This window comes from Triticum urartu, chromosome 7A (genome assembly GCF_056163025.1).
Source record: "Triticum urartu cultivar PI428250 chromosome 7A, HENAU_Tu73, whole genome shotgun sequence".
In the NCBI taxonomy this organism is placed as follows: domain Eukaryota; kingdom Viridiplantae; phylum Streptophyta; class Magnoliopsida; order Poales; family Poaceae; genus Triticum; species Triticum urartu.
In genome coordinates, this window is record NC_141879.1 from 251,446,790 (window position 1) to 251,460,172 (window position 13,383).

Genomic DNA, 13,383 nt, shown 5'->3' on the forward strand with positions numbered 1-13,383 from the left:
TAATTAAATAAGAGTTTTTGTGATATCCCAACAAAATATCCATGTTCCAATAATGAACAAACTCCAATCTTCACCTGCAACTAACAACGCTATAAGAGGGCCTGAGCAAAGCGGTAACATAGCCAAACAACGGTTTGCTAGGACAAGGTGGGTTAGAGGCTTGGTTCCACAATATAGGAGGCATGATAAGCAAGTGGTAGGTATCGCAACATAGGCATAGCAAAAGAGCGAGCATCTAGCAAGCAAAGATAGAAGTGATTTCGAGGGTATGGTCATCTTGCCTGAAATCCCGCAAGGAAGAAGAACGAGTCAATGAAGAAGATAAACGGACGTAGTCGAACGGGTCCTCACAAACGCGACGTTATCGGAACCAACCCGAAGAAGCAACACCGGAAAGAAGCACACAACATAGTAAACAAACAACACATGAACATGGTACGATATGCGGGATGCGGTATGTGATGCATATGCATGATTTGGAACGGAATGATTGAACCTGGCCTCAACTTGGAATTCCAAGAGTGCCAATGGGAAGGGGGGTTAATTTCGGTTGAAATCGATATAAAGATCACCGGAATCGGATGCACGGTTTGGAAATGGCAAGCAAAACAAATATGGAACCGGTCTACGATAATCAGCAAGTGCCCAACTAAAAGCATCAAGATAAATATGCTACAGCACTCAAACATGGCAACAAGATACATGGCAGGGATCCACTCATGAAGCTTGACAAAAGTTGAACACTGAGCTACGGCTAATCCATCCATTAACAGGTTCAAACAAGCATGGCAAAAGAGCAACTAATAACAGGTTTCAGACTTAGTGAAATTAACACAAGTCTGGAATTTATCATCAGGAAGCAAACTTTAGAGCATGAAAACTACATGCTACAGGAACATATCATGGCAAAGCAAGGCATGGCATGAAGCTACTCAAAGCAATTAACAAAAGTCCCTTAGTGACCTTGAGCCAAAAGGGATCAGAAAATACAATTGCAAGCATGTGAACATAGCAAAAACATAAACAGATTCAGGCTTAGTGAAAAACTGGAGCATGCAAAACAGATTAACAAGTAGGCATGTTTACGAGCTCGATGCACTCACTACAGAGCATGGCATGACAAAATAAGCATACACCCATCACGAAGACATGACATAGAAGCTAGACATGGCAAGAACAACATCATAGCATGCACGGATCAATAGCAACAACCTCGGCAAAATCGCTAATCATGTCAACGATCTGCCAGGAACATTTTATAGCAAAAGTAGAGCTCGATTGACTCAAGCTATGGTGCTCCATAAATGCAAACAAAGACATGGATGTATAGATCACCACAATGTTAACAAAACATCATTACTGGTCATCCTCAAAAGAGGCACGGATCACTAGGAAACAACATGAACATATGGCATAACAACAAAATCAGGACAATGACTTAGAGAAATTCTAAGTCCCTGAAATCAGCATCAACGATTACGCTACTTTGCATGCTTGTGCTAGTCACCACAAAGATCACAAAAATACATGGCATACACCCCTGTAAAGATGGCATGACATTCTACAAAACACATGTAGAGCTCAGGATCATAGCATGCACACATTAATCATGGCAAAAATGACAAAAGGCAATTTGCTGAAACAGATCTAAAATATTCCTCACATAGCCCTCTTCCAACAGCATTTCGGGCATCAAGATGAGCTCAAATGAAAATGATGCAATGAGATGAAATGATGTACTCATTGAGACGAACATTTTCATATGCTACACGCATAAATCGGAGCTACGATGACAGAGTTATGACATGATGAAGTTATGCAAAAAAATATTGGGAGGAGGCAAAAGTCAACCGGATCTAGGGTTTTCCAGATCTGGCGGTACTGTAGCTGCACGTAGATCGAGGATGGCCAGCCGCAGTCACCGGAGTGTCGCCGGATTCGCTGGGGAAGAAGAAGCAGCGACCGGCAGGAGGACGGGGGGCGGCGCGCGGCGGTGTTTGGCGCCGGCATCGGTGCGGATGACGGCGTTGGTCGGCGCCGGCCTTGGAGCGGATGACGGCGGCGGGCGGCACCGGCGTTGAGGTGCGTCGGCGGTGGAGCGGGAGGCTGGCACGGCGCCCTCGCGCGGGGCGCGGGCGGCGGGAAGGCGCGGGCCGGGGAGGGCCTGCCCCGGGCCTGAGCAGGCTGCGGCGGGGCGGCCGGAGTGGAGCCACGTGGCAGCTCCTAATTGGCGCAGACGGCGGCGGCGGACGCGTCCGGTCCGCTCTGGACGTGTCCGGCGCGGCGGGGGAGCGGGGAGCTAGGGTAGGGTTGGAAATGACCCGAAATTTCGGGGGAGTGTCTATATTTATAGGTAGGAGGAGCTAGGAAGCTCAAATGAGGTGCAGTTTTCGGCCACGCGATCGTGATCGAACGACCGAGATGATGGAGGGAGTTTAGGTGGGTTTTGTGCCACTTTGGAGAGGTGTTGGGCTGCAACACACACGAGGCCTTTTCGGTCCCTCGGTTAACCGTTGGAGTATCAAACGAAGTCCAAATGGTACGAAACTTGACAGGTGGTCTACCGGTAGTAAACCAAGGCCACATGACAAGTCTCGATCCAATATGAAAATGTTTAACACCCGCACAAGAAAAGAGGTAGAAAGGGACGTCGGGTGACATAGGAGCGCCGGATTGCAAAACGGACAACGGGGGAAATGCTCAGATGCATGAGACGAACATGTATGCAAAAGAAATGCACATGATGACATGATATGCAATGCATGACACGCAAGCAATGACAATGCAACAACAGCGAATAACTGGAGGACACCTGGCACATCGGTCTCGGGGCGTTACAACACTCCACCACTACGAGAGGATCTTGTCCCGAGATCTAGAATGGCACCGGAGGGAAAATGGAAGAGAAAGGGAAGAGGTAAAACTAAGTTGCTTCTTTGACCAATGAGTGAAACCAAAGAACCTTGAAAAAGTTAAGTCATTTCGAGAAAAGAATACAACAGAGATGAACGAAGTTGAAAACACTCCGTTAGAAAAGAGGAACAATGAAGAACAACTTCGGTCAGCACTCTGGTTGAAAAGTGATACAAGACTTGATAAGATGAAAAGAACTTGAGCAGAGGGCACAACTCTCCAGTTAAATGGATAAGCAAGAAAAGAACAAGGTCCTAACAAGAACAAGAAGAAGGGTTGAATATAGCAACATCACAATGCCTCCGAAACAAAAGTAAGAATGGAATGGAGTGAACGAAGGGAAACACGATCTTGAGAGAGAACGCTTACAACAAATGCTAGAACGGAATTGTTGGAAAACCAACAACGAAAAGAATAATCTTGATATGGTCTTATGGAATACATCTCAGATTATGAGGTGACAACCTGTCACTCACGGGAAGAAGAATTAGATTGATATGGACAAGGAGACGAGAAAGTTATTTCACCAGGAGGATAGACGAAGCACTAGGATCATATATTATCACCATTAATAGCAACAATCCTTAGGGAAAGCTTTAGGTGAAATATAACGCCAGATGACTCCAATGACGAGATTGATGGATTTAAAAATATCTCATTCCTGACAACTTGCGAATCATGAAACATGAAAGAAATTGTCAAAATGACATAACACCACCTGAAAAGATAAGGTAGAAGGAATTGCACTCTGGATTGCACGAAGAAGAATACTTGAGCTTCTCTAAAAAGAATATTGATGAACACTTTGAAAAGGAATTAAATCCTTTATGAACCATCAAGTAGAACATCCATGAAGAACTCCGGTAACAAAAGGATGATGAAGACGAAAGGAAAAAAAGAAGTTGAAAACACAAGGTGAAGCCTTGCAATGATTTAGATGGACCTCCGTGGTGATGTAATTGCGAAAGCTTGGAACTCTTGGGAAAGAAAAGATAAAGCAGGTCGAACCGGGAATGTGATATGATGAACCTCCGGAATAAGGAATTAATCACTTCGATGCAATAATACTAAGAATTACATTCTGCTTATCCATCACCAATTAAATTGATGACAAGAAACGGATTTCTCATACTACTTATTCCAGTTGCAACGGATTGAAGAGAGATATAGCAAGAACTTGGGAAGGTCTTCCACGAATCCACCGGAAGGGTTGAAACGACGAATAAATTGATATGATAACCATGGAATAGAATCTTGGGTAAACCACTGTAAGAATTGCTCAAGGAAAAAGCAAAAGTACAAATCACCGGAAATAATTAGAAGATGAGACGAAGATACTTGAGTGAATTTAGATCCATGAGCACGAAGAGATCACGAGCTAATTGTAGAATACTTGAATGATGCACCGGTAAGATTTAGAGAATGAGAGCTGAAAGTTGGAATGAATAATCCTGAGTTGATGGACTCCGGATAACAAACTGAGAAGACTCTTGAATTGCTCCGGATAGGTGAAAAGAATTCTCACAAACGAAATAAATTATGAGATGATGGCAACAAGCTACAATCATGAAACATGAAGAGAATGGAGTAAGATATGGAGGAAAAACTCTTCTTCGGTCTTCAAAAACTGAGAATTACGATGAGAAATACCACCATGAATTATTTAGACGCTCCGGAAGTATCAAAGAGAAGAGATTGAGCCAACGATCAAAAGAATTTGAAAGATCTTAGAGGAGGACATTTGACTGATGGCAATTCATTCTTACGTCAAACTTTGAAAAGAATTTTAAGGATATCTCCGGGAGAATTAGAAGAGTCAGGTAAGATCCTGGAAAAAGACCTGTGGGTTAGGGCCCACTCAAAAGAAACACCGTTGAAATGATTACTTGAAAAGAAGATTACACTGGTTGAATTAAATGGCTTGAATGAGATAACAACCCCGAAACAGGTTGAACGGATCTTGAATGACAAGACGAGCCTTTTGAGATATCTTGAGCACTCCAGAACAATAGAATAGCAAGCGGGGAAGATTAAGAGGTGCACCGGCATAAGAACACATTTGAAACGAGGAAAAGGATGTGATCAACAAAGCTTGACTTGAATCCACCGGAGAAGAAAGAGAACGAACAATGATGAACTTGAGGCTCCGTTAGGATCTTCATGAGAATCACCGGATAAGAAAATTGACGGAAAAGGAATGGAGAGGCTTCCCATCAATAAAGGATACTTGAATAAGAAATCTGAGTCCTTGAAGAAAACAAGGGAGGGAGGGCGGGAAAAAACAAAGGCAACTTGGGATGGATGAAACGAACACCGTTGAGAAAGCCGAGATTGAATCTTGCGGATATTGAAAATGAATGGATCCGCTTGAAGAGAAAAACACACCGGTTGAAAAGGATTCACATGACAATCTCAATTATCATGAAGGATTAGTACTCCCGTAGGAATACGAGAACACCACTTATAAAAGGTATGGAATCAACATTTGACTTCAAAGCAACTCGAATACCACAACTCAAAACAAAAGAAAGAATTGGCTTGCAGAATAAGCCAGAACAAACATATGATAGGGATTTCGTCCAAAGTTTTCGTGGTGGGGCCTACACGGGCTCGACCGTACAGCACCATCATGTACAAGGCAGTGCACATGACATATGAAGCGTCCCCGAGTCAGCATAGCTAAGGACTCTTTAAGGCACAACGAGACCACTGTAAAACCAACCGTGGATAGGCGGACCACTAGACGTCGAACCCAATTTCATATCATACATCTATCGGAAAGATATCCTAGGAGCTACTTGAATTCCCACTTATAAACTCCCGAAATTTTCTGGTTATGCAATCAGGTGTTGGGCATACACGGGAAGCATAAAATCTCACCCAAAACTAACAAATCCTACATCCAGCTATATCCATCCTTCAACACATAACCAAGAAACCTTCGGAAATCATCTACCTCAACCTTCGAAAAGCATCCGTTATTGAGTTATGGCAATACTCCCGAACTCCCGCCCCAGTACTGGGTGGCGTCGAGGTTATCTCACCAACAACTGCATAAAAGAGATTTTCGATGTCGGCGAATAAAAATCAGGTATTCCAGAACTGCAACGATAAAATTGTGACAACAACACCTCAGAGCTCAACTCCCCGGGACAGTGCCACAACCCCTAAATGTCAGGAGGCACCAAGAACAATGTTCTCGTCACAAAACCATCGGAACGATTCCAAGATATCTGCGTGATCCTAAAAAAATTTTAGTGAAATTTGAGAAGAGAAGAGTCAAAACTCTACGTCAAGATGCCTCACCAGAGCGACGAAGGGACTGAGGAGTAAAAAGAATTCCTAACTCTCCCATATATATAATCCTAAATGACTCAAAACATTTTTCTAGACTCAACAACGCCAGCGATTCGATCAAGTAGGGGGCTCCTAAAGTCGGGGAAGGCTCTGATACCAACTTGTAACGCCCTCGATGCGGCTATATCTCCCACGTGTCGAAGCACGACTTAGAGGCATAACCGCATTGAAAGCAATGTCACAAGTGAGGTAATATTCACACAAACCATGTAATACACAAGAGAAAGAGATACATAGATGGCTTACAATCGCCACTTCACACAATTACATGAATAAAGCATTACATCATCCAAATACTTTCAAGGTCCGACTATGGAACCAAAATAAAAGAAGACTACCCCAAATGCTACACAGATCCCCGATCGACCCCAACTGGGCTCCACTACTGATCAACTAGAATGAAACAACACGACGAACAAGGTCTTCATCGAGCTCCTCCTTGAGCTTGGATGCCTCACCTGCTCGGTAACATCGGCACCTGCAAACTGGTTTTGGAAGCATCTGTGAGTCACGGGGACTCAGCAATCTCACACCCTCGCGATCAAGACTCTTTAAGCTTATAGGGTAAGATAAAAGGGTATGAGGTGGAGATGCAGCAAGCGGCTATCATATATGGTGGCTAAACATACGCAAATGAGAGCGAGAAGAGAAGGCAAAGCACGGTCGAGAATCTATGATCAAGAAGTGATCCTAGAACAACTTACGTCAAACATAACTCCAACACCGTGTTCACTTCCCGGACTCCGCCGAGAAGAGACCATCGTGGTTACACACGCGGTTGATGTATTTTAATTAAGATCAACTTCAGGTTTTCTACAACCGGATATTAACAAATTCCCATCTGCCCATAACCGCGGGCACGACTTTCGAAAGTTCAAAACCCTGCAGGGGTGTCCCAACTTAGCCCATCACAAGCTCTCACGGTCAATGAAGGATATTCCTTCTAGCAGGAAGACCCAATCAGGCTCGGAATCCCGGTTACAAGACATTTCGACAATGGTAAAACAAGACCAGGAAAGCCACCCAGATGTGCCGACAAATCCCGATAGGAGCTGCACATATTTCGTTCTCAGGGCACACCGGATGAGTCAGACGTCGGGTAAGCCAGCCCAGAGTTGCCCCTAGTAGCCTCGGACATCGCTCAGTATGGACCAACACTTAGAGAAGCACTGGCCAGGGGGGGTTAAAATAAGATGACCCTTGAGCCCGCCGACCCAAGGGAAAGAAAAGGCTAGGTGGCAAATTGTAAAACCAATTTTGGGCCTTGCTGGAGGAGTTTTATTCAAGGCGGACTGTCAAGGGGTTCCCATTATAACCCAACCGCGTAAGGAACGCAAAATCCGGGAACATAACACCGATATGACGGAAACTAGGGCGGCAAGAGTGGAACAAAACACCAGGCATAAGGCCGAGCCTTCCATCCTTTACCAAGTATATATATGCATTAATTAAATAAGAGTTATTTGTGATATCCCAACAAAATATCCATGTTCCAACAAGGAACAAACTCCAATCTTCACCTGCAACTAACAACGCTATAAGAGGGCCTGAGCAAAGCGGTAACATAGCCAAACAACGGTTTGCTAGGACAAGCTGGGTTAGAGGCTTGGTTCCACAATATAGGAGGCATGATAAGCAAGTGGTAGGTATCGCAGCATAGGCATAGCAAAAGAGCGAGCATCTAGCAAGCAAAGGTAGAAGTGATTTCGAGGGTATGGTCATCTTGCCTGAAATCCCGCAAGGAAGAAGAACGAGTCCATGAAGAAGATAAATGGACGTAGTCAAATGGGTCCTCACAAACGCGACGTTATCGGAACCAACCCGAAGAAGTAATACCGGAAAGAAGCACACAACATAGTAAACAAACAACACATGAACATGGTACGATATGCGGGATGCGGTATGTGATGCATATGCATGATTTGGAAAGGAATGATTGAACCTGGCCTCAACTTGGAATTCCAAGAGTGCCAATGGAAAGGGGGGTTAATTTCGGTTGAAATCGATATAAAGATCACCGGAATCGGATGCACGGTTTGGAAATGGCAAGCAAAACAAATATGGAACCGGTCTGCGATAATCAGCAAGTGCCCAACTAAAAGCATCAAGATAAATATGCTACAGCACTCAAACATGGCAACAAGATACATGGGAGGGATCCACTCATGAATCTTGACAAAAGTTGAACACTGAGCTACGGCTAATTCATCCATTAACAGGTTCAAACAAGCATGGCAAAAGAGCAAATGATAACAGGTTTCAGACTTAGTGAAACTAACACAAGTATGGAATTTATCATCAGGAAGCAAACTTTAGAGCATGAAAACTACATGCTACAGGAACATATCATGGCAAAGCAAGGCATGGCATGAATCTACTCAAAGCACTTAACAAAAGTCCCTTAGTGACCTTGAGCCAAAAGGGATCAGAAAATACAATTGCAAGCATGTGAACATAGCAAAAACATAAACAGATTCAGGCTTAGTGAAAAACTGGAGCATGCAAAACAGATTAACAAGTAGGCATGTTTACGAGCTCGATGCACTCACTACAGAGCATGGCATGACAAACTAAGCATAAACCCATCAAGAAGACATGGCATAGAAGATAGACATGGCAAGAACAACATCATAGCATGCACGGATCAATAGCAACAACCTCGGCAAAATCGCTAATCATGTCAACGATCTGCCAGGAACATTTTATAGCAAAAGTAGAGCTCGATTGACTCAAGCTAGGGTGCTCCATAAATGCAAACAAAGACATGGATGTATAGAGCACCACAATGTTAACAAAATATCCTTACTGATCATCCTCAAAAGAGGCACGTATAACTAGGAAACAACATGAACATATGGCATAACAACAAAATCAGGACAAGGACTTAGAGAAATTCTAAGTCCCTAAAATTAGCATCAACGATTACGCTACTTTGCATGCTTGTTCTAGTCACCACAAAGATCACAAAAATACATGGCATACACCCCTGTAAAGATGGCATGGCATTCTACAAAACACATATAGAGCTCAGGATCATAGCATGCACACATTAATCATGGCAAAATGACAAAAGGCCATTTGCTGAAACAGATCTAAAATATTCCTCACATAGCCCTATTCCAACAGCATTTCGGGCGTCAAGATGAGCTCAAATGAAAATGAAGCAATAAGATGAAATGATGTACTCGTCGAGACGAACATTTTGATATGCTACACGCATAAATCGGAGCTACGATGACAGAGTTATGACATTATGAAGTTATGCAAAAAAAATACTGGGAGGAGGCAAAAGTCAACCGGATCTAGGGTTTTCCAGATCTGGAGGTACTGTAGCTGCACGTAGATCGAGGATGGCCAGCCAAAGTCGCCGGAGTGTCGCCGGATTTGTCGGGGAAGAAGAAGCAGCGACCGGCAGGAGGACGGGGGGCGGCGCGCGGCGGTGGTCGGCGCCGGCGTCGGTGCGGATGACGGCGGTGGTCGGTGCCGGCCTTGGAGCGGATGATGGCGGTGGTCGGCGCCGGCCTTGGAGTGGATGGCGGCAACGGGCAGCACTGGTGTCGAGGCGCGTCGGCGGCGGAGCTGGAGGCCGGCGCGGGCGGCGCGGCTCCCTCGCGCGGGGCGCAGGCGGCGGGAAGGCGCGGGCCGGGGAGGGCCTGCCCCGGGCCCGAGCGGGCTGCGGCCGGAGTGTAGCCATGTGGCAGCTCCTGATTGGCGCGGACCACGGCGGCGGACGAAGCCGGTCCGCTCCGGACGTGTCCGGCGCGGCGGGGGAGCGGGGAGCTAGGGTAGGGTTGGAAATGACCCGAAATTTCGAGGGAGTGTCTATATTTATAGGTAGGAGGAGCTAGGAAGCTCCAAATGAGGTGCGGTTTTCGGCCACGCGATCGTGATCGAACGACCGAGATGATGGAGGGAGTTTAGGTGGGTTTTGTGCCACTTTGGAGAGGTGTTGGGCTGCAACACACACGAGGCCTTTTCGGTCCCTCGGTTAACCGTTGGAGTATCAAACGAAGTCCAAATGGTACAAAACTTGAGAGGCGGTCTACCGGTAGTAAACCAAGGCCACTTGACAAGTCTCGGTCCAATCCGAAAACGTTTAACACCCACACAAGGAAAGAGGTAGAAAGGGACACCGGGTGACATAGGAGCGCCGGATTGCAAAACGGACAACGGGGGAAATGCTCGGATGCATGAGACGAACATGTATGCAAAAGAAATGCACATGATGACATGATATGCAATGCATGACACGCAAGCAATGACAACGCAACAACAGCGAATAACTGGAGGACACCTGGCACATCGGTCTCGGGGCGTTACAACAATCAAGTATGATGCATGTCCGGTGTAATGAGGCATGGCATGGCATGGCAAAGTGCAACAAACAAAACTACAAGTTAAGTGGAGCCCAATATGCAACTCCGTTGCATATTGACGAAACACCACATTAAAGTTATTTAGTTCGATCTCGTTTATGTACGCAACAATATTTAATGTTGTTAGCATGGCAATAGGTGAATCATGAAACTATCTATCTAGGCAAGTTTAAATGAGGCCGGAACAACAAGACAACAAGTCCAGAAAAATCCTCATGAGCATATTATAGATTTGGTAATGTTCTGCCCTAAACAATATTTTAGAGTTGTTAAACATGCAAAGTAAAGCCACCATGTTAAACTAGGCATTTTTCCACCCCATTTACCTATAAACTTTATTAAATTCGGAGTTACGGTTATTTAGTTATGAATTAAAGCATTTTAACATGGCATAGGAGTAAATTTAACCAAACATCATTTTAAGCATTTCAAACATAGATGAAAGTGGCAAATTATTAATCTACACAAAATTCTAAGCAAGTTTCATATATAAAACATTTTAATTCGATGCACAAATTGTGAGTTATTATATGCATGTTGTGCAAGGGGTTTTCTGTAAATCTGCAAACTCCTGGATAAATAGGAAATTCGTCCCGAGGAAAAAAATACTAAAAGGGCCGGATCTGTCTAGCCCAACAGTGGGAGGGGGCACAGCGGTGAGCCTCACCATGGGCCTGCGAGGCCGGCAGGGAAGCGGCTCGGCCTGGTGCGGCGCGGGCTGAGTCAACACTGGGCTGAACTAGAATGTTGGACCTCGGGTGGGTCACGGCCCATGATGGCGCTGGAGGCGGGCGCTCGCGGTCAACGGTTCAAGGTGTCGCTGGAGAGATGTCATGGCAGGGACGCCGGCGGCGGTCCACGGTGAGGAAGTGGCGTAGGCGAACAGAGAAAGCCAGGGATCGACGGGGATGGATGGAGCCGCTTGTTTCCGGGCCGGATCCAGCCAACGGCAGCGACGAAGTGTAGCTCCGGCGGCAGTTGACCAGGGCAGCGGCGTCCTGCAGCTAGCGCGACACGGCGATTAGAGAGGATCGGGGGAAACGGGGTAGGACGAGGAGAGGCCTGACGTGGTTAACCTGCTGGACGGAGAGGTGGTCGTGGCCTCCGACGAGCCTGGTCTCGGCGAGCGATGGGGTGGACGCGGCAGGTCGTGGGCGACAAAGCTAGGGATTCCCACACGGAAGACTGGAGGTGCGGGGCGAGCGCTCCTACGCTGCGGGCGGCGGCGCGGTTCTGGGCCCGGGCGGGCTTCAGATGGGCCCTGAGGGCCGGGGCGAAGTGGGGCGCTGGAGAGGCGACGTGGCCTCGCTCGATTGGCCACGGGCGGTGCGGGGTGGCGGCGCGGCCAATGGGACGCTGCCAAGTGGCGAGGTGGAGGTGGAGGGCGCTGGAAAACGAGGAGGAGGTGGATGGATCTGGCTGGTGGTGCGGTTTTCGAGGGGGGTGCGGCGGCTGAGGGTAGGGGAAGGCTAGGGGCACCCGAAAATGGCAAGGGGGCTCCTTAAATAGGGAGGGGTCTAGGGTTAGGGGTTTTCATCCGTTTTCGGACCCTCGGATCACGATCGGATGGCTCCAGACACGAAGAGGAGTAGGGTGGTCCTAGGTGGGCTGTGTGGACGGACTAGAGAGGAAAGAGAGGGAAAGCCCGGCAACAGTTTTCGGAGACCGAAAACGTCTGACGTTAGACCGACTATATTGTCGCTATAGTTAATCGTAGGGTTGTCAAACGAACTCCGAATGCTATGAAACTTGACAGGCGGTCTATCTACACTATAATAAGACCACACGCCAACTTTCATCCCATTCCGAGAACATTTTCCGGCCACTTATAAAATACTATTACGGACATGTCGCGGGCGCGTGCAAGTGTGTCTGGGCTCAGAACGGACAACGGAGAGAACCAGAAGATCCGTATGGATGCAAGTTTTGAAAACATGCAGATGCAATACGGACGATGACATGGCAAGATGCAACACGCAAGCAAATGACAAGGCCACAACAGCGAATAACTGGAGGACACCTGGCACATCGGTCTCGGGGTGTCACACCGAAGGTTTGTGGTAAACTACTCACACATCATCGAAGAGGCTATGGTGTTGATGTAGAAGCCCTCCGTGATCGATTCCCCCTCCAGTAGATCACTGGAAAAGGCCCCAAGATGGGTTCTCACGGGTACAGAAGGTTGCGGCGGTAGAAAAGTGGTTTCGTGGCTCCCCTGATGTTTTTAGGGTATAAGAGTATATATAGGCGAAAGAAGTACGTCGGTGGAGCTCTGTGGGGCCCACAAGGGTGGGGGCGCGCCCTCCTGCCTCGTGGCCGCCTCGCGGAGTTCTACACTTCAACTCCAAGTCTTCTGGATTGCTTTCGTTACAAGAAAGATCATCGCGAAGGTTTCATTCTGTTTGGATTCTGTTTGGTATTCCTTTTCTGCAAAACACTGAAATAGGCACAAAAAACAGAAACTGGAATTGGGACTTCGGTTAATAGGTTAGTCCCAAAAATAATAAAAAAGAGCATATTAAAGCCCATTAAACATCCAAAAAAGATAATATAATGGCATGGAATAATCAAAAATTATAGATACCTTGGAGATGTATCAGCCGACGCCCTCGGCCAGTGGCACAGAGGTACCAGGGACCATCCCTCCGCTTTGTTTTCCACCACCTCCCATGTCCTGCCTCGCCAGCCTGGGAGCGGCTCCTCGTCGTTGTCGGGGTGGAGGCCGCCTACCCTGGCT